The sequence below is a fragment of the Pleurodeles waltl genome, chromosome 5, assembly GCF_031143425.1.
Source record: "Pleurodeles waltl isolate 20211129_DDA chromosome 5, aPleWal1.hap1.20221129, whole genome shotgun sequence".
NCBI classification, from domain to species: domain Eukaryota; kingdom Metazoa; phylum Chordata; class Amphibia; order Caudata; family Salamandridae; genus Pleurodeles; species Pleurodeles waltl.
This window is the reverse complement of record NC_090444.1, coordinates 184,017,511-184,039,861: the sequence shown is the minus strand read 5'-3', so window position 1 is coordinate 184,039,861 and position 22,351 is coordinate 184,017,511.

Genomic DNA, 22,351 nt, shown 5'->3' with positions numbered 1-22,351 from the left:
ATAAGGTCAACAACAAATTGATGGGTGGAATGCTTGAGTTAATTGCAGCCACTGGTACGCAATCAGGCCACATCCCAATCCATCGTTCTTCACCCACCATGCCATATCAATTTGGGTCCAGCCATATGCAAATCAGTCTTGATCTTGCTCCTCATGGGAAACTGAAAAGGCATGGGGTGCAAAATAACAATGCATTGGAATGAGGCTCCCATATAATTACCAGAGGCTAAGATTATTTCAAACATACCATCCATCACTTTTTTGTATATGTTGTGTTTTTGTGCTGCATTATTGCATTGTATCATTGTAGTCTTGTATTGTGGTCTTTTTATGTTGGCTTTTCTTTTGAACGTTTTGTTGCATTGTGCCCTGCTATGTTTTTGTTGTGTTCATCTTTTGTTTTGTAGTTAGTTCTAGTGGCAAACCAGCATTTAACACTCTCGAAGATAGTGAAATACTACTGCTCCATCTCTTAACTATATAAGAGGTTAGTTAGTCCAAATCCGTGGCTGATACTTGTTTAATTTAGCCCTTTCAGTGCCCATTTTATGTGAAACGGCCCCGTTTTTGAAAAACCTAAACGTGGCAGGAAGAGGGCTGAAATGTAATTGGGATATAATTAAAACGTACAACACGATGTGTACATGTTTTTACACAGATTTCCAGCGTGATACAAAGAGGGGTGGGGTTACTTGCACCGTATCACACAATTTTTGGTCCTCATAAACTAGAACATACCTAATCATTTACAATGGTAAACACGTATGTCTCTATAAGGCAACAACGGTGTAATAATCCAAGATTCAAAATTGATTTGTTTTATCTCGTATTTTTTCCAACTACAAATCAAATCAAAAGATTTCTAAAGAAGCAAATGAATATGTCGCTGTGCAACTATTTTTGTCACAATTAGGCGACATTGCAAACAGAAAAAAAGCTGAATCTGTCGGAATTCCAGAAATATCATCTCTATGGCAGACGTCCAAAATGTTGGCATCGAAGATGATAAAAGGTACCAAAGCCGTAATGTCTTTCACTATACCCTTCCTCAACCCCATCTCTCAGTATAACCAGGACAATGTATTGTTTTTAAAATAAGACCACATAGAGAGTGCATAACCATAATGACTATGTCGTGTACATACCCATATATTGCAAAGTGAATGTGAACTTACAAAGGAACTGTATGACTTATGACATTGCCCAATACTGTTTATCAACAATCAAACTCTACCTATTTTTTTTTTCTTTTTCGTTGCCAGACTATTTGCTTTGAAACCTGGGCAGCAGCCAAAAAAGCTGTGCTGGGCTGTGTGACAAAGAGAGAGCAGGAGAGCGCTATATTCACTTAGGTATGGCACTCTCCTCCCCTCTCCCTAGCGCTGGCACTGATTTCAGCTGTTGTACGCCACTTACACACCGTAGTGCCATACTGCTAGAGTGTGTGCTTGAGTCTAGCATAAGTTTTGTACAGGAAGGGTAGCCTTAATGTACAAAATACTATGCCTAGAAAAGTGGGAACGATTTTCCTACTTTGTTTGTGTGCTGTACAGTGCAGCATACATGCAAAGTCGGTAAAGCAGGGGAAAGTAAAAACACTTCTCCGTTTAGTGCCTACTTTTCAAAGACGTTAATTTTTGGCACTAAACCCTTTCTTCTGATGTTTCAGAATAGGGTTTAATGCCAAAAAGTATTGGTGTTAGCACAGTTACTCCCATGTACCACCCATGTAATGCCCCCTTGACGCAACTTAAAGCAAAGCAGCGTTTTTCACTGCTTTGCGTTACTTTGCCACATAAACCAATGCAAATGCCTATTTGAGTTGGTTTGTGAATGCAAAACAAATTTAGTGTCAGTTTAACATTACAAAAGCAGTGCCAAACTGAAACTAAACCTTTGAGAATCTGGGCCTGAGGGTATGTGTCAGCCTTGCAAAAACACATTTGAGTGAGATCTTTAAGCAACATGATTATATGCAGAAGTGACTTGTAAAAGAAGTAGGAGTGAAGTATTTTGAAATTGGTTGCTATTGATGAAAATTAATTTATTAAGAGCGTATTCATAGTCCTTAATTATCATTACACCCATTCCTTAATTCTGCCTATTACACGCATGAGAACACACCCATTCCATCACTCCTGCCCTCCCAAGCTGAAATGCCCCACTGTTCTCCATCTCAGTGCCAAGAGCTTTGAGTGACAATTACGTCCATTCTGTTAGGGTAGTGCCAATCTTTGACCGAACTCCATCAACTACAATGAACAGAGGGATTTCAAAAGCACCTTATGATGAGGGAGCATGATGCTTCAGATACAGGCCACAAATAATCGTGAAACTTATGTCACAGGTACATATCAACTGATGCATGTCTCTTCTTCACAGAAGTTATGGTCTCCTTCAGCTATGATTTTGTTAAAACACTTCAGATTTGGCCAAATGTACACAAATATGCAAAGTTCATACACATGCAATAAAAATTCAAAGCAAGGGATGCATTTCCCAAAAGCTGTGTGACATAGGCATATCGAGAATTGCTATGCCTTCAGAGCATTCCCTAGTATGATGGATGTTGTAAATATACAGCTGTGATGAGCAGATGCCATTATTTTGATGTATGCACATTTCCCTCCCTCACATAATCCATTTGATCTTCATGAAACTTACATGGTGTGCATGGCAAGATGCCACTGCAATGTATAGGTGGAGTTTGGGTGTCTGTGGTATGATAAGGGATTAGGGAATGGTCATCAGCAGAAGGTTCATGACTGCTACCAGCTCCTGCACTGCATGACAGAAGGAGTTGGCCGCATGTGGCTGATTGAGTGTGGAGCTTGGGAATATACACTATCATTCGAAAAAAACATTGAAATTCAGTGTAGAAACAGTTAGCAATTATATGTAGCTCTGGCAAAACTATTGATATTTGCTGCTTATGGGATGCAATGCACACAACAAATGCATAACTCACATCACCCACCATGCTCAAAACACACATTTGTCAATGACACAGAATAAAAAAGCAGCCTAGCAAGAGAACATCTTAGCTATTGACAAGAGTTATAGTGCTCATCGTGTGTATTGGATACTAAAACAAGCAATTTAAGCGAGCACCACAATTTAGTTTGGTGGAAATGGAACTCTGTCACAACAATGAAGGAGTAACCTCTTCACGACACGTTTGGTCCAAACACAACTTTTGAGTCAGGCTGATTGCCTGGTTTACACTGGCAGTGTAAAGTTTACTTCATCGAAGGAACCCTTCCTAATAATCAATTTAAGATCATAATCCACTAGGGAGTTTTGTAACTGGTGTACAAGGAAGACTTATCTGTTGTAAACATAGGTCAGCATACTCCATTCAGGGGCTATCATGTAGCATTTTATGCAAATGCAGAAACAAGGTCAAAGTAATTAACCAATATGTTCATCATGCATTACCAAATTCCATTTTGTGTCAAAACCCTATTTCTAAATTATATTCCATGAATAACCAACAGACATCCTCTTTTTCTTGAAACTTACTCGCTTTCATTTCCCGTTTCTCTCCAAAGTGGTATAACAGTTCATCCCTCTTCCTGGTTTTAATCCTGCCGTAAGCATTTTGCAAAACGGACATTGGATATCCATGTGCCATAAATATTGTGAACAATAGTTTTTATTCAAATTTATTCCACTCTGAAGCCACCAAGATCATCTGCGGCGTACCCCAAGGGTCATCCCTCAACCCGACCCTCTTTAATGTCTACATGACACCGCTCGCAAACATCATCCAATCACACCACCTCAACATCGTCTCATACGCCGATGACACTCAGCTGATCCTTTCCCTCACCAAGGACCCCGCCACCGCCAAAACTAACCTCCACGAAGGAATAAAGGCCATGGCTGAATGGATGAAGAACAGCTGCCTGAGCTCCACCACCTCCGCCTGGAAGGACTCCTGGTGGCCTGCCAAACTAGGAACTGCACTGACACCCACCAACCACACACACAGATGCGGAGTCTGCTTGACAACAGTGGATTCACAGTCTGCGCAGCTTTATGACAATGCTCTATGTGGCTCAATGATGACGCATCACATTCACTTCAACAGTGCCCGATGAAAATGCAATGACCCGACTGCATGGAAAATACCCTTGCTCCATCAAAGGTACTGTTGCAGCTGACCCTGTGTGGGTTCTGTAGCCGGACTATCCTCCTTTGCAGTTGGCCTTAATTTTGGATTTCCACCGGTTCCTCTCAATCTCAAGCAACATTTTGACCATAAGTGACTTCTAAGCACTATTTTGCATTTAATCTATAGAAGTTCATATCTCAACTTCTACTTATTGGGTTTTTGTCATTTTGGTCTTGTTTTACTCAGATAAATATTATCCATTTTGTAAACTGAAGTCTTTTTTGCTATTTTTCACAGTGTTATTGTAATGTAAGTGTTGCAGAAATACTTTACCCATTGCCTGTTAAGTTAAGCATGACTGCTGTGTGCCATGCTACAAGAGGGTGAGCAGAGCCTAATTTAGGGAGTTTAACTGACTTACCCTGACTAGGATTTTGGTCTCTACTTGGACATGGTGCATGTCCCTGACAATGAGATACCCAATTTCTAAAAAGGTGTTATGTAGCTAAAGGTGTCATGTTCTCTTAGTGAGCCTCAGATGAGAAAGTGCTTAGCATGCTATACCGCAATGAAAGTGTATGGTGCAATGAGCATAATGGAATAGTTTCCGTGCTAAGCCACGATGAAGGTGTTAGTCCTGAGAGCCTTAGAGTAATCTTCCCCCAAAACCTTTTGTCTACTTGCCTCACCTTTTGGCTCATTTCCTTTTGTTGGAATTAGGACTCTGGGCACTTTACCACTGCTGACAAGTGCTAAAGTGCATGTCCTCTCTCGCTGAAACATGGTTTGATTGGTATATACCTAATTGGCATATTTAATTTACTTATAACTCACTACTGGTGCCCAGAGCATGTAAATTAAATGCTACAAGTGGACCTGCAGCACTGCATGTGCTGTCCACTTAAATAGCACTTTAAACATGTCCCAAGCCTGCCATTGCAGCCTGAACGCAATGTTAGACTGCCATGCCAACTCAGCATTAAAAATTCTTGCAAGCCTTAAACTCCCCTTTTATTACATATAAGTCACAGGTAGCCCCTAGGGCAGGGTGTGATGTAAATAAAAGGCAGGAAAGATACTTTTAAGTTTTCCATGTCCTTAGAGTGAAAAACTCTCAAATTCTTTTTTCACTACTGTGAGACCTACCCCTCCTATAAGATAACATTGGGGAATTCTTATCACATTTAATAAGCTGTAATTCCTGATTGGGAAGGGGCAGGCCTGTCATGATTATTACCTACAGAATTGTAATGATAAATACCCATTACCTGTCAGATTTGTTGCTGCAATTTTGAAAAAAACACTTTTAGAAAGTTAATAAGTATATCAAAAAGTGATGGATAGAATGCTTGAATTAATCAAAGCCACTGGTAATTACTCACCCATTGTTATTTTGCACACCATGCCAGCTCAGTTTAGACCCAGCTATGTGAAAATCAGTCTTTACCCTGCTTCATTTGGAAAAGTACATCCCGAACTGCCAAGCCAAGTCTTCCCTGAACCAGAACACAAGCATCCAAGCACCAGTTTCATCGTAGATATGGGCTCAGCAGACAGGTGGAGGTACAACTATGGATTGGGATGCGAGCCTGAGTGATTGCCAGTGGCTGAGATTAATTCAAGCATTCCATCCATCACCTGGTTGTTTTTTTGCATTTGCTGTACTAAGTGCACTGAGTATGCCCAATCATGGATCCCTGTGGCACTAGATTCAATCTAGTCTGGCTGATGAGGGGTGATACCCTAAAAAACGATTCCAAGATGTTTGTTTCCAGTCCAGGGAGGACCTGAACTGGCATTTTGGGCTGGACTGTTCCCATAGGAATTAGGGTCAAGACTGATTTGCTTTTGGCTGGGTCCTAACTGGGGAGGCATGGTGGGCAAAAAAGATGGATTGGGACTTGGCCCGAGTATTTGCCAGTGGCTAAGATTAATTCAAGCATTCCATCCATCACCTTGTTGTTTCTGCATTTTCAGTCCTAAGTGCCTCGGGTATGCCCAAATGTGAGTCAAGGGCTCATTGTGCCACTGGATTCCAGCTAGCCTAGCTGATGAAGAGTGATACCGCATGACCTGTCCCAGGATGCTTGTTTTCAGTCCAGGGAGGACCTGGTCTGGCAGTTCTCACTGGACTGTTCCCATAGGGAGCAGGGTCAAGGCTGATTTGTATGTGGTTGGGTCCAAACTGGGGTGGCATGGTGGGCAAAAACAATGATGGATTGGGGTGTGACCTGAGCGGTTGCCATTGACTGATATTGATTCAAGCATTCTATCCATCACCCTGTTGTTTTTGATTTTGCTGCCCTAAGTGCACAGATTATGCCATGACGTGGGCCTCGGGCTCACTGTATGACTTGATTCAAGCTAGCCTGACTGATGAGGGGTGATACTCCACATTGGTCCCAGGATGCTTGCTTCTGGTCCAGGGAGGACCTGGCCTGGCAGTTTGGGCTGGACTATTCCCATGGGGAGCAGAGTCAAGACTGATTCCCATATGGCTGAGTCCAAACTGGAGTGGCATGGTGGGCAAATAAATGATGGATTGCGATGAGAGTCCTCAGCAATTGCCAGTGGCTGAGATTAATTCAAGCATTCTATCCATCACCTTGTTTTTGCATTTGCTGCCCTGAGTGTTCTGGGTATGCTCAGACTTGGGTCCTGGGCTCATTGTGCCATTGGATTCATGCTAGCTTGGTTAATGAGGATTGATACCTTAAAATCTGTCCAGGGATGCTTGTTTCCAGTTCAGGGAAGACCTCAGATAGCAGTTCAGGCTTTACTTTTCTCATGGGGATCAGGGAAAGAAACATGGGGATGCGGCCCAAGCAATTGCCAGTAGCTAATAGTAATTCAAGCATTCTGTCCATCACCTCGTTGTTTTGGCATTTGTTGCCCTAAGTGCACCAGCTATGCCCAGATGTGGACCCCGGGCTCAATGTGCAGATGTGGACCCCGGGCTCAATGTGCACTTGATTCAAGATAGCCTGGCTGATGAGGGTTGATACCCCAAAACCAGTCCCAGTATGCTTTTTATCAGCCCAGGAATGACCTGGCCTGGCAGTTTAGACTGTAAAAGTCTTTTCCCATGGGGAGCAAGGTCAAGACTGTCTTTCATATGGCTAGGTCCAACCTGGGGTGGCATGGTGGGTAAGGACTGCTTTTTGATTGTTTTGTAAATGAAGTGTGTATTTGTCATTATATGATATATGGCATGTGCAATTAATTATTTGTTGGATAATGCTTATGTGAGAATGTGTCTATATTTGAGTCTTTGTGGTAGTGTGGTCTTATTTCTTGGTGTTTGTTGTTTATTTGTTATATGTTGTATTTTATAAGTGTTATTCGTATGTGTATGGTATTGGACTACAGGGGGAATTGTTGTGTATAAATGTTTTTCTTAATTTTGCATGATTAATTTATATTTTGTTGAATAAAATATCTATGTTTTCATTAATTCTTATAGTTATAACACTTGATATGTTCTGAACTTGATAGGAGAAAGACGTTTCCTTTACTTCTTGTACTGTTCCATGGATGTCTCTCCTTACCATGTCAGGGACCCCTTTCTTTTGAATAATGTATTAAAATATGACAGATGGTACCATCAAGATGACAAACCATCCATTAAACATTTAGCACAATTTTTATTTTCCAAAACAATATCTATATGATGGATAGTGAAACTGGTCATTTGACTGCCCACTGTAAATTGGGATGGCCCAGCCTCTGAAAGCCATTACTTTGCTGGGCCACCAGTGGAGTATGTCAGGGATGGAGATTCCATCACAAAATAATTAAGGTCCTCCCGTCTGTAAATCAGGCAGATGGACCTTCAGTTTAGTGAAGTACCATTTCTGCCAAACACTAAATAAGGCCATACGTATTTATTTTTATATCTTGTTTATTCTTATGTAATGAATACAATTATTGCCACTTCTATCATTTTAGAGACTTTAATTTCTTAAACTTGGGTTTTAGAAGCATTTCATCTATAATCCTAAAAAAGGTATTGTTTTTCACAAACACACTATAATCGTATTGTCAATGCATTTTGAAGTTCTACTACTATTTCTTTAGAATTGTGTATTATCAATATCAACAGGATGTGGATGTAACAAGATCAAATATATCAATTAATCAAACAAGTTTTATAAGGTATGACTAATCACCCTCTAAGGTATCCACATGCTTGCAGGTCTCAGCGGATCATTCGATTAGCCAGGTCTTGAGGGCTCTACGGAATTCTGGATGAGAGGTGATGGTCCAGTCATGTGTGGGGAGGCTGTTCCAGGTTTTTGGTGCTGTGTGGGAGAAGACATGTCCTCCACTTCTGCTTCAGAGGATGCATGGAGTGTATGCAAGTGATAGGGAGGTGGAGCATGGTATTGACAGTTAAGGGAAATTCAGGCGGTGGTTAATGTAGGCGTCTTGCTTGTGTAGAGCTTTGGGCGCATGGGTCAACAGCTTGAATACACACCTCATCCGCACAGAGAGCCAGTGGAGTTGTCTGAGGTGTGGTGTGATGTGGGATCATAGGGATTATAGGGGAAGGTTGAGAATTAGTCTGGCAGTGGCTTTCTGTATGGTCTGAAGTCTTTATAGGATTTGTGAGGCGATTCTAACGAAGAGGGCATTGCCGTAGCCTAGTTGAGTGGTGATGAGGGCCTTTGTCATGGTTCACCTCGTGTGCAGGAGTAGTCACTTGAAGACCCTATGTATCATAAACAGAGTGAAGAAGCAGGCATAGGAGATGCATAACCACTCTACGCAGGAAACATATTAACGAAACACCCCAGTTACCTCCCTGTTTCGCAATATTTACACCAAAAATACAGTAGAGCAAACAGTGAGAGCAGGACCACGAAGCACAGATACTCACGACAGCCCCAGCCTCCGCTGCAGGAGGGGCCTTGCTTTACAAGCTGCCTGTCAGGGTTAATGTACTAAAGGTCATCCAACCTTCTGCTTTTGTTTTTCAGGCCTGTACATCATTGAGTATCACAGGATGAGGTCAGGCCTGGGGGGATAATAAAATGGATTCCTTAGCCAGTTTCCACAGTGTTAATATGCAATTCTAAGGTGAGCCTGTTGTCAATTATGATTCTGAGGTTTCTGGCATGTTCAGAGGGAGTGGGTGCAGGTCCTAGTTCTGAAGGCCACTGGGAGTCATTCCGTGTGTTGCTGCTCTTGCCGAAGATCAGAACTTCAATCTTTTCTGTGTTTAACTGCAAAACAGTTTTCTTTCATCCAGTTGGCGATGCTTATCATGCATCTGTGGAAGTTGGTTTTGGTGGTGGTGGGGTTGTCAGTGAGTGAGAGGATGAGTTGGATTTTGTCTGCTTAGGAGATTATGTTGAGGCTGTGGGATCTGGCGATATTGGCTAGCAGGGGCATATGTGTGTTAAAAAGCATGGAGCTGAGGGATGATCATTGGGGGACACCACAGGTGATGTCTTTTGTTTCGAAGGTGAAAGGAGGTAGGTGAATCCTCTGGGTTCTTCCGGTGAGGAAGGAGGTAATCCATCTGAGTGCTTCCCTTTGGGTGCTGATGTGGTGGAGTCTTTTGATCAGTGTGTGGTGGGATACAGTATTAATGGCTGTTCAGAGGTTGAGCAGGGTCAGGGACACTGTTTCTCCTTGGTTGAGGAGAGTATGGGTGTTATACATGGCTGCGATCAGCGCCGTCTTGGTGATGTGAGTGCTGCGGAAGCCAGATTGGGAGGTGTTGAGTAACTGGTCCTGCCTCAGGTATGTCATGCGTTGCTTGTCGATAATTTTTTCCAGTACCTCAGCTGGGAAAGAGTGCAGGGAAATTGGCCAGCAGTTTTAGAGTATGCTGGGATCTGCGGTGGGATTTTGAGTAGTGATTTGATGTTGGCACATTTCCTAGCATTGAGGAGGATTGCGGTAGTGATGGAGATGTTGAGTAGAGTCCCTGGCCAGTCCTTTGGTTTCTGAGATTGAAGATGTGGCGCTGGTCAGGGTCTGTGGGGCACCTGAGTGGATGCATTTCATGCTGGAGGTGGTGTCCTCATTGCAGAGAAGGTTCCAGGTGATTAGTCTGTGGTTGGTGTTGGTTGTGGTGGTGGTGACTCTGTTGATGAAATCTGTAAGTGTAGGTTGGGTTACGAAGTTCCTATATATGGTTGCAATCTTGTTGTAAAAGAAATCAGCAAGGTTGCAGCATAACTCCTGTAAGTGTGTGATGTTGTTTTCACTAGCCATTGGTTTGGAAAATTCCTTAACAATGTTGAAGAGTTCCTTGGTGTTGTTGTTGCTGATTTTAATACACGTGGCTAGTGCTGCCTTCTTTGCAGCTCTCAGCAGGTGCTGGTAGAGGTAGATTGATGTCTTGAAAGCTGCCCAGTCGGCAGTGCCCTTGATGGCTCGCCACTTCCTCTCCAGCTGTTTATTGTCTCATTTAGCTGTTCAGAGTTCAGGGGTGTACCAGCTTGCCTTTTTGTAGGGTTTTCCCTGGATGCTACTTTTGAAGGAGACAATGTTGTCAGCGTAGTTGGTGATTCAAGGGTTGAAGTGCTTTACTCGTTGTTCGAGGTTGTGGCCGTGGCAGTGCTGGAGGTGTTAAGGGCTTCAGCCTAGTTGGTCTCTGAAACTTTGCTCCACAACCAGTGGGAGACTCTGAATTTCTTGAGGATGTTGGTACGGAGGCTGGAGTTGTTGAAGTGGACGACAGAGTGGTCAATCCATGTGAGTTCAGTGACGTGACTATATGTAAAGCCGCTGCTGGAGGTGAAGATGGGGTCCAGTGTGTGTTGTGCAATGCATGTAAGGTTGTGGAAGATCTGGGTTAATCCGAGGTAGCTTATACTGTCGAGGTGGTGTGCGGTGTTGTTTTCGCTGGGGTTGTCAATGTGGAAGTTAAGATCACTGAGGAAGATGTAGGCCTTGGATTCTAAGGCTGGGAATTAAGTCTGTGTATGATGTTGTAGAAGCTGGCACACAGGATAGGGTAATTCTGATGGTAGTCTTTTTGTCTGTGCAGAGCTTGAAATTGAGATGCTCCGTGGGGTAGATAGTGTTGTCAGTGGAGGTGGTGCACTGTATAGTTTCTTTGTGGACTTTTGCTGTTCTTCCTCCTGGTTTGCAAGTGCAGTTTTGTGAGTGATTTTGTATCCATCGGGGATTGCTGTGGTAATCTCTGGGGTGCACATGGGTTTCAGCCAAGTTTCAGTGAAGAAGAGGATGGCGAGTGTGAGGGTAGAGATGAGGTCCCTTAATTTGGTGGAGTGCTTGCACATCAATCATCTGTTAAGTAGCAGGCAGTTGAGTTGGCGTGTTGCTTCTGTTGTGGTGAGAGTTTGGTATGGTGCTTTACAGTGAGATGTGGTCATGCAGGAGGAGGTGCATCTGGCACAGGAGAACGGTCATACCAGGGGTCCTGGCACTGGGCACAGTCCAGGCATGAACGGGCACAGATGGGTGTGCCTTTGGCACGCTGCCATTGCGGTTGTACAGCAGCATCTATTATGTAGGTCCCAGGAGGAGGGATGGGGGCTGGGAGGCAGTGGACGAGGCTAAGTGGGGAATAATGGGCAGAAGGCACATAAAAAACATGGGAAAAAGCGAGGAGAAGACAGGAGCAAGAGAGATCCAGCAGCATGGGGAGAGCGTGGCCTGGGACTATCAGCTGGGTAAGGTTACTAGGGCACCACTATTTATAGTTAGTAAATGACATCTAAGTTTTACATCTTTCTAGTGAGACACGATCCATTCATAGGTCCTGATTTAGAGTTTAGAGGATGGGTTACTCCATCACAAATGTGACAGATATCCTGTCTGCCTTACAAATGCATCATATCCTATGGACATTGTGATAAGTCGGACAGGGTATTAGTCAGGTTTGTGATGGATTAATCTATCTACCAAACTCAAAAGCAGGCCCATAATTGCTTGAGAGTGAACTATATGTATGAATTAATTATTTGTAGTGCTTAGTGCATATTAGTGTAGTTCTACTAATAGTTCCTGGCTAGTTTTTTCATTTCTTAACTGTGAATTATGTAATGTTTATTGTGCATTGTCTCTGCATTCCTCCACCATATTGTTGTGCACTAGTCTTGCACTGTAGTTAGACATTAATGTCTAAAAAATTGACTTTAAAATGACTTAAAAATTCTTTACCTGTCTTTTGGCTCCAATGACATGTTACAGTGTCACCTTCCTGGGACAATATTTAATTATAACATGACCACTCAAGGATGGGTTGCCTATGTTTTAATTGGCCTCCATTTCAGACATGTATTTCTCTCCTCACTTGCTTTTGTATTCCTTTCTTATTAAAATGTGGATATTGACAACATCTCTGTCATTATGCCGTTATGTCCATCTAGCCCTTTCCTCCTTGTGATATTTTTTACACGCATTTTTCATCTCGATTGTGCAATAATTAATACTGCCAAATCTAAGACTTCTTTCAACCAAATTCCATGACGTAATTTAACTTGAGTAATAAGATAATTCTGTAATTCATACCACAAGTTTTTTTTTTTTATTGAATTGCTACAGTGTAAATGTCCTGTTCTTTATGTAATAATCTAATGCCTTCATCTCTCTCATACTTTCCCACTCATTTCTCTTTATGATCACCAACATCTTGATGCATATTTTAATCTTCTAGGTACCCTAGGAAATGCTTATCTCTTTAATTATCCTCTTTATCCAGATTAATGTTTTAGCTAACACATGAAGTTTAATTCTTCAGTTAGACCTATCAGCAAAAGCATCTGCCAATGATTATTCCACCAGTTTTATTTTTTTATCAAGTTGTTTTTCTGATCACTCCGCGATACAGATATTTGACACCTTTTATTATTTTAACTTTCAATAGACTCTGTGTGTGATTCTTCCCTTTATGTCTCACCGGCAATGATTTCTAATTGGTACTATGTACAGATGATTTTTGCTCCGTCTATGTCACTTTAACAGCTCTTGTGGTTTGTCCGACATAGCCCAGTCCCCATGGACAAGTGGGCATAGAAATGACAAATTGACTTCCATGTGTTCTATTCAATTTTTCTACTTTTCCTGTGAATTGATAAAAAGTCATATATCTTTCATTACATTGTGTCAGTGAGGACACTTTTGAACAAGTATGTTGCTTTCTTTGTGTTCTGTATCTCGTCCTTTGGAAAATTTTCCACCTTTATTATTTGGTCCTTTAGAACTGGTATTCTTTAATATACAGATGGTAGGAGAGTCTGAAAGATCTCATTCATTTCAAATTATTTTTGACAAATTCCCAATGTTTCATTTTCATTTTTTTTCTCTGACCTGATGAAATTGAGTGCATATTTATGTATATTAGCCTGTTCCGGTTATCATCAACTGAAATCTTTTGTAGTAGCTCTTTTCTGTCCTAGTATTCATCATTTCTTTTCCCTTATTCAGACTTCTTCTCCTTGAATTGCCATGTTTTTGATTGCTTATTTAACTTTTCATATGCTCCTTTTCCAGAACAAATTCTCTTAAAGTGGAGTAAATGACTACTTAGCAAATTTTTAAAAATAGTTTTAGGATGGAAGCTTTTATCATGCATAAAAGCAGTCCAATTGGTAAACTTAGGATAAGAAAACTGCAGTTTGCAAATTGTTATTCATTAAGTTGATTCTTACATCCACAAATTGTATTTCATGAGATACAGTTGTGAGTGTAAGCTGGATTCTCTGATCAGCTTTCTTCAGTTGTCTGACAAATATTTTAGTTCCCTCGTTCCGATTCCACATTCCTAACATTAAACTATCCTTTCCAGAGTATAAATGTTCCTTTTATTGCTGCTAAAGGTACTTGACAGGATGTGATAGGACTCTGAAAAGCATTGACAATGTGATTAAGGTATGCTTGACAGGAGTGGAGGTGCTGTGATATAAAAGAGTCAAGAAAATGTCTCTCCTGGATATCAATGGAATGAAAATGTAATCTGCTCCCTAGTGGTCTATAACTAAAGTCCGCCCTTGTGCCTACATGGTCTCCAGGCTTATGGAAGTGTTCTTACCTTCCTCGAGTATTGTTGAGCTTCCAGACCGAGATGGCGTTGATGCTCGTGTGACATATCAGGAAAATCTATGCAAGGAAAGGGTTTAAAGAAGTGATCATTTGACTGCCCGGACTGACAGACAGGCCTCACGGCAATGATAAAACAGTTCCAGCACACAGTGTGAGAGCAAAACTAAGGAGCATATTTACAAGCCCCTAGCACCACCGAAGTGTCACTTTTTGTGCCGCTCCGGTGGAGCTCCGCACTGCACCATATTTACAAGATGGCATTAAGCCACCTTGTGTGGCTTAACGCTACCTTATAAATACATCCCCTTCAAATGCAGCACTTTGCTTGGAAGGAGCATGCAATGGGTGTTGCTGTGGACATTCCACAGCAACACCCATTACATTTTGGCGCTGCCCCAAATTTATGCGATTTCATAAACCTGAGGGAATGCCAAAATCTAATGCAATCCCAGGGGTGGCATTAGCATGGCGCAACGAGGAGAAATGCTTTCATTTCTCCTCGTTTTTTACCTTTTCTATGTTTACTGAATTCTGCAGCACACATAGAAAGAGCAAATTGCCATTGAAGATTGTTTTTGTGCAGTAAGGTACCCCTTCCTGCACAAAAACAATCTCCCCTGCAACGTAGCCATCCTTGCACCATGGTGCTAGGGTGGCTGTGTTGCCACTCAGCAGCTAATTTAGCACTGGCATGGGGGAAACATAGGGATGCTCCATATTCTAGTAGATACTGCGCATCCCTGAGTTTTAGAAGTGACGCAGCACGGCGCTGCCAATTTTGGCGCAGTGGCCGCGCTGTGCCACTTCTTTTAAATATGCCCTTAAGTCATCATCGCTGTGAGATGTAGTGAGCTGAATTGGCTGGGGTTGGAAAACAGTTTCCTGGTGAAAATAGTGTGTACTGCAGCTACAAGCCATGCAGAGAACAATGACATCTATCAGGATGCCATGACTGAATGCTGTCTCTGCCAAAAGCAGACAGGCTAGCGGAAGGTTCACCCAATGTGAGGTAGTGATGGACCAGCCATTCTTTACTGATATTACTCACCTTCAAGGGAGGTGGGCATTCACATCAGGGGCTAGCAGGAAACTGGCAAGATATTGTTGCAGGTGGAGAGGGTCAGGAACACAGAGACCATCCTGCTGAGACTACTGCTTGACATTCATTGGAGATAGACTCTGTAGAATCAACCCAATTTAAACAGTCCACAGGGCCCACACAAGACTCAAAGAATGCACCAAAATTACCTGGGACCTCAATAAGGGTAGTATCACCCCAACCTCATAAGCTGAATGTGGAGCCACAGTTGAATTTTGAGGCTATGATCCAAGACAGCTGTTAAACATGTTCCTCAATTAAAGACATGCTGTCCATGTTCAACCCAGACAGGAAGGATCAAGCAGAAGAAGTGACACCTGATCTACTGTACTGACTCATGGAGGACAGTGGAAACAATATCTGCTCCTTCTACAAGAGGGAACATTTGTGAGCTGAAGCCTGAAAAGATGTCTTTGAAAGATATGGATCACATGCTTCAGGAGCACAATTCAGTATTAAAGAGGTGGAAAATAAGTTGATAGAGGAACAAGCACACAATTGGGATGAACTTGCAAAAGTATTAATGAAACTAGAGCACCAAAGTGCATGCAACCTTAAAAAAAAAAAGATATTGAAAAACAAAGGTGCTGTAACAATATTGGTATTGAAGGCATCACAAAGCAGTAGCGTATGCTGAACTTGAAGAACATGTTTAATTTCTGTTCTGCCATATCCTACAGACGAAACCTAAATACAAAACAATTCTCAATCAGATACATCACTTTTATCTGCCCTCCAGCAAAGACCCTGATGTCCTGACTGCAGCTCACTTTTGGGCACAAGGAAGACATGTTGAATGCAAATCACAAATTGGATGACATTCAGTTTAAGTGTACAATAGTCTCCTTGTTTCAATACATGTCAACAATAAAACTTAATAAGCAGGGTGGCATGAATGAAATTACCTCCCATCTCCACAATGCCATATAGATTCATGTTTTTTTTCTGGCTCCTATTCATGAAAGATGGGAAAGCCCATGCTGCGACAATGGTCAAGGAGGTTTAATCTTTGGGTTGATAATAGACCTGGCCAAAATTTAGGGAATTTCATGTTACTTTTGTTATTTGAAATTCACAAAACTATGTCAGTATGATACTTCACATCATTATGCAGCATTCACTGAAAAATTGTATTGTGAAATGCACCATTCTCAGTAAAAGAATGTACCATGAAGGCACAGGAATGAAAAAACACCAATGCCTGCTGTTTGTGGTACCTTTTTTAAATTCATTGTTGCCTCAAAACTTAAGTTGCTGGCAAAACATTCATTAGAGGGAAACTAATATCTAGGATAGCCAGCTTTTTACACCTAGCTTAAGAAAAATAAATCTAACCTTGACACCAAGACTACAAGACTAGAGATGAAACACAAAGTAGATTGCCCCCAAATTACATACGGGGCACTGAAAAGAGCAAGAGGTGAACCTTAGCAAAATCTGCTTATGGATTCTACATACAAAATACTATTCACATAGACCACAAATACTATAAATGGGGTAATAAGGTAGATCGATTATTGCCCAATAAGTCTGAAACTTTATGAAAAGTATTAGTGATAGGAAGGGTTATGTCCTTGAAAGATACACTTCGCAAATGGTCACTGATGACTACACAATGGCTTACTCAGCTGTTCTTAGCTTACCTCTTAGAGCTATAAATTGTACTTCAATTAAAGGAACCAATCTTGGATGAGGAAGTCTCAATAGCCTTAGGTAACATGTCTTGCAACAAGGTTTTCTGAATCAAGCAGTTTTACAGTCTTTTATAATGTTTTTAGAAACATCTTAAAGGGACAAGCAATAAACTTTTATATCTCTTTCTCCTCATTGGCACAGTAACTGATACAATGTTGGAGGCTACTTTGGCAGTGTAACTTAATCCACATAAAAACCAGACCATCTGTAGTTCATACCGACTCATATCACTCTAGAACCTGGATGTGAATATATTTATGAGAATACTGGTCGTGTCTCTTAAACCAGTAAAGTTGACTTTGATATTTCTCCAGAAATGTGAGTTAATGAAGAATAGGCATACTTGGTACAATATTCGCCTAGTAGTTGATATAATGCCCAAATGATTCTTCTCATGCTAAACGCTGACAAAGCATTCTACAAGGTTGAATGGAGTCTAAGTACAACTCTTTGGACATGGCAAGCCTCAGCCAGATGATGAGAAAACTTATTTTGGCCATTTACTAGTGTTCAGAAGTAAGATTAAATATTAATGACACATATTCAGCTGCAATTCCCATGGCTAGAGGGACTAGAGAGGGATATCTCTTATCTATGCTCCTGTTCACTCTTTTAGTAGAACTCCTTATACAAAACAAATGGGATAATACTCAAATGAAAGGATTATAAACACATAATGGCCCCCATAAGGTAGTATTGTTTGCAGACAACATTCTTTGTTTTCGAACTGGACCAGAATGGTCTCTTCCTAGATTGACCAAGAAGATTAGATGTTCCTCAGAGGTATTATTATACATTGTGCAAATTATCCCACTGAATTTACCAATGCAAGTGCAGCGCTAGATCCATTTGAAATTGATGGGCATTATTTAGCTGAATAAGTTGCCTGAGATAGTGAAAGTTTTACTGTACTAACCCTAGAAGGAGGGGAGGGGGGCATAGTATTCCCTAGTGTAGAGACTTATACACTGGCCGTCCATCTTAGATCAGGTCTCAAATTATTCCATTACCATTATACAAAGCCCTATATTCTGCTGGAGACAGAATACACCAATGTTCCTCTGCACATTATTCTGCATCAGTTATGTTAACATTAAGGTTAACCAATGACCCACTTTATAATCAATGGGGTGGTCTGAAAAGCCAATGTAATACCATATCCTTGCCCCCATGCTCCTACAATCGACACAATGCTTGGATAACAGCACACTGATTAACGAGGCCAAAATCATTACCTACCCTTTGAGTTAACGCATAGCCTGTGTGTAATCATCACAACCTAGCAGGAAACCCAGAACTAAGAGTAAAAGAGGATGTGGAAGAGAGAGTTAGACACTCATTTGAACAAGCTGGTTGTGGAAACTGGGACTGGACTCTCAGGTTACAGATGACACATCAACAAACAGTTGCAGTACCACAGCTGTAGGAACACAGAAATACAGGAATACATTAGTATGGCAGAAAATGTAAAGTCAATGTGCATAAACACGAGTGAGCCATAACATAAATACTTACCCCCAAGAGCAGAGGCGTTCCACTGTAACTAGCTTGCAAGCAAATCCAGAACTATGCCAGAGAACAGAAAATGATTGTACTCAGGCACTTTAGGGAAATGCTGTGTGGTGGTGTCATGAGAAACAGGACTGTAAGAGAGGATTTATGGTTAGGCACACTGCAAGCAGCACTGCAGGAAAGTACCAACAGCTATTTGGGGGTGTGAAAAAATGGGTTGTTGGTTGAAAGGGTTGTGGGTCAGCGACAATCCTTGTCAGGGTAAACTACAGACAGTCCCAAAATTAACCTGTGCTTAACCTTCTGGTAGCTTGGCACAAAAGCAGTCAGGCTTATCTTAGAGGCAACGTGTATACTATTTATGCAAACTTTAAGCAGTAATAAGATAAAAACACGGCACAAGAAGAAGCGTACACCAATTTAGAAAAATAGTGTACAATGCAATATATTATTTGACATAGAACTACAAAAATCCAATCAGCAGAAGGTTTAGAATAAAAGAAGCGCCAACTGAGGGTATCTGGTCAGGCGGACTAGGACAGAGTCACAAGTTCGGGCTAACCGTGATGGAGCATAGGCTGGGCACAGGACCGTACCTTAGGTGTATTCAGCTGTGCTTGTGTGCATCACGTCACTTTGCACTGGATTTGGTGGAACCTTCAATTAGGCTGCTTCGGCATCTTTATTTCCACTTTTAAGGGTCCAGGTCTGAAGGGGCACTAGTTGGAGGTGCAGGTTCAGGATGGTTGGAGCCTTGTCGGTACCTGAGGCTTTGATCAGGAGGCCAGGCAACTAACCTTTGTAGTTCTGGGTGCAAGCAGAAAAGCAGGTTTCAAGCAGCAGGATCGTCATCCGAGGGCACAAAGCAGGTTTCAGACCTGGTGTAGCAGGGCAGTTCTCTGCAGTACACAGCAGGCCACAAACAGCAGGGACATCCACTGAGAGTCCTTCCACAGGTCCATATATAAGCCAAAGGTTGGTCTGAGGGTCTTATATTTATACTTAGTGCCCCACTGAAGTGAGAAGCTTCTGGAGTCGTTCCCTCCCACAGAGGTGCCTGGAATTTTGTTCCTCCCTGCCCTGGTCCCAGATTGACTGAGGGCATAATGGCCTAGTGTGAAGTCCATTGTGTATGAGAGGGTAGAGAAAAGTTAGAGGGTAAAGAACAAAGTTATGTTGCCTTTCAGTGAAGTTAGGGTCTTCAGAGGAATACAGGCAAGTATATTTAGGTTGTGTCCCAAGTTGGGCTTTTACGACACTGTGTCCTGATGATTGTCTCATGGACCGGGTGAACATAAGAGACCAAAACATCAACAGTGCCTCCTCTTTAACACCACTTGCTGTATTATACTTCTCCTCAGTTCTCATCATTGATGGAATAAAGAAATAAATATATTGGACTACGGATTCATGACCTGATAAGGTTAAGAGGATCACATGCTTCCCAGTGATCTTGGGATTTGATTTATTCTAATATTATTTGTAAAGGCATCTGGGTGGTGTCAGTGTTGTAATGTTGATATGTTTTGTTTGTACTTTGTCTTTCTTGCTTTGTTACTACGATGGGTTTTATGCTGAACATTTGAATACAAACATAATTCTATGAGTACATTACACTCTTGGTTTCATGTTTGGTTTTCTGGTAGAATAACTATATAGATGGATTGTGTGACCAACCATATGTTAAATAGAGTATAAATAACCCCTCCAGGAACATATTGTTTTTCTGTACAATCATTCTAAAAGTGGCATATACCAAATTGTGGCTTAAAATCCAACTTTACCATTAAAGAGGATTTTAAATTACAATTCTTTAAAGACCAAATTTGACACTCCTACCTACTCTCAGTCAGAAGGTATCACTTACTAAATGTAATAAATTACCCCAATTTTGTCCTATGGGAGAGGCAGGCCTCACAGTAGTGAAACATACATTTGGGAGTTTTTCACTACCAGGACATGTAAAACCTAAAACTACATGTAAAACTTTTTCAATGCACTGGCCCTCATTACGACCCTGGCAGTCAGTGTTAAAGCGCCGTTAATACCGCCAACAGGCCGGCGGTAATAAACATGGGATTTTGACCCTGGCAGTAACCGCCATCACAGACAGCAACTTTAACACACTGACCGCCAGGGTGGTAACGGCCACTGGGCTGGAGACTTTTGTCTCTAGCCCGGCAGCCGTCACAATCCCACCCTCGGGAATACGACCCGGCCTACCACTATGCTTTTCGTGCCAATCGTACTGCCACGAAAACCATGGCAGTAGGCACTATCAGTGCCATGGAATCCCTTCCCTGGCACTGATAGGGGTCTCCCCACCCACCACCACAGAGTCCTCACACACCATCCCCCTCCCTCTCCTGCCCCCGCACATATACACACAAACACGTGCACCCATATACACACATGCACACACGCATACCCACCACCACCCACGCATGCACACATACATACCCACACACACCAACATACCTTGTCGCACACACACATTCACAACACACAACATACACTCACATTCAGTCATTCACGCACGCATTCAACACGACTCACACCCGCATGCACGCATACCAAAACATACACACCCCCCCACATATACACAACACCCCGCACGTACATACAACACCCCCCACATACACACAACAGCTCCCACCCCCTCTCCTGTCAGAGAAACCTAATTACCTGCTTGCAGGGGGTCCTCCGGCTGGAGTCGGTCCGCGGTGCTGCTGTCAGCAGCAGCGTCCACCAGCAAAACACTGCCAGGCCGTATCATTGGTCATGATATGGTCGGCGGTGTTTTGCTGGCGTGGCGGTGCTGCTTACCGTCGTCCTCAGCCATGACCGTCGGCGGTACTCCGCCACCATTCTGTCGAAATACTGTTGGCGGTCATAATACGCGTAGACAGCTGGTAGCCACATCGGCGGCATGTTGACGGCCATTGCCGTGGCGGTAGGCAGCAATTACTGCCAAAGTTATAATGAGGGCCACTGTTCCTTGCCATATGGGCTGTTTAGTGTTGTAAGGAAATGTCTCTTTTTATGTGGTCACCCCCAAGTTTATGGACTGATGCTGTCGGTTTTTTGACTCTGAGAGTGCACAGAGGTCTCCTAATCAGACGTCAGTGCCGTTGCCCTGACCCCAAAATGTGTATTTTACATTGGCCTTGCCAAATTGGCATATGCTAACTTACCTATAATTCACTACTATACGGTAACCAGGGCATGTAAGTTAGAGAATCACCCCAGGGACTGCAGCTCTAGGCGTGCCACCTTGTGTCACCAAGGTAAAATGAGTCCCTCAGTCCGCCATTGCAGGTTAGATCCGAAGTTTTAAACAGCTTTCCAGACTTTCCATGTACAACAATGGCAAAGCCAAATCTCCCTCTGCTATATATGTAAGTCACCTCTTGACAGGCCTGCCAAGCCCTAAGGCAGGGAGCAACATATCTTCCGAGTAGAACATATATTTTACATTTTCTGACAGTAGAAGGGTGAAACTGTGGTTCTTACTTTAGAAGTACTTGGTCACCTCACTGGCAAGTACATGGTTGCATGCTGAGCCATCAGCTGTGATAATTCCTGAATGGTGCAACCAAATGTCATACTCCAAGGTATCAAACAACACATTACATTAAGCCTGACTAGACTCTCAAGTCAAAATTAATGTAACAAAGTTGCCATTTTGCTGCATTTAATCTCATGTTCCCTTAGTGGTTGTACAAGGAGCCTGTCCCAGGTGCAGCTTTCTGCCCTCCTGAGGTGATGAGCTAATGACTCCCAGGAAAGTAAACAATAGAAGCCTGCACTGCAGAGAGATAATACCTCCCTCCTACAGGAAGACACATGTGTGTTTGCCCCAAAAGGTGAGCTTCAACAGAGAAGCCGCTTCTCAAATGAAAATG